This window comes from Daktulosphaira vitifoliae, unplaced genomic scaffold (assembly GCF_025091365.1).
Source record: "Daktulosphaira vitifoliae isolate Bord-2020 unplaced genomic scaffold, ASM2509136v1 Scaffold_2, whole genome shotgun sequence".
In the NCBI taxonomy this organism is placed as follows: domain Eukaryota; kingdom Metazoa; phylum Arthropoda; class Insecta; order Hemiptera; family Phylloxeridae; genus Daktulosphaira; species Daktulosphaira vitifoliae.
Genome location: NW_026099573.1, coordinates 38,041,999 through 38,042,762, shown reverse-complemented (window position 1 = coordinate 38,042,762; position 764 = coordinate 38,041,999).

The following is a 764-nucleotide window of genomic DNA, read 5'->3' as shown; positions in this document are numbered from 1 at the left end:
TTCACCCTTGAGTGCCGTNTGGAAATATTATTAACTTCAATTATATTCAAATTACATAACTTCACCCTTGAGTGCCGTGCAACCGAAGTTCTAGATTAATAGATAACATTTATTTGGATTAACCCTTACTCAGGTACGAAAGATTTATTAAAATGGCTTTTAGGAGATTTTTTTTATTGTTACTAACAATTTTGTATCCCCGTGGCGACTGTAAAGATTTTTCTGTGATCCCCATCGATTCTTTAGGAATATATTTTGAAACCCTAGACACAATTCAGTTTTCAAGAGACACTTATAAATTACTGATATTTGTAGATATCATAAATTATGAATCGAAATTTTTGCAAATACATTCAATCAATTATCAACTAAATAAAATTTGTAACGACCATAACAATTCGAAAGGTATTTCATTAATATGCCAAGATTATGATACTCTGAATAAATATAACATCTTAGAAATGGATAGGCATTACAATAATTTATTACAACTCAAAGATAAAAGATCTAGACGGGCATTAATTAATATAATTGGGAATTTCAATAGATATGTATTCGGTAACCTTAATGAGGACGATCTTAATGACATTAACAACCATCTAAACAATAATTCCGACCAAATAGCCCAAGCATTGAAACTTCAGAAGCATCAAACAATTATTATGCAATCCGGTCTCAACATAATAAAAAATTTCAGTGGTATATTGCAGAATAATACCTTAAATTTAAGGCATAGTATTAACTCTTTGATCGACGCACAAAAT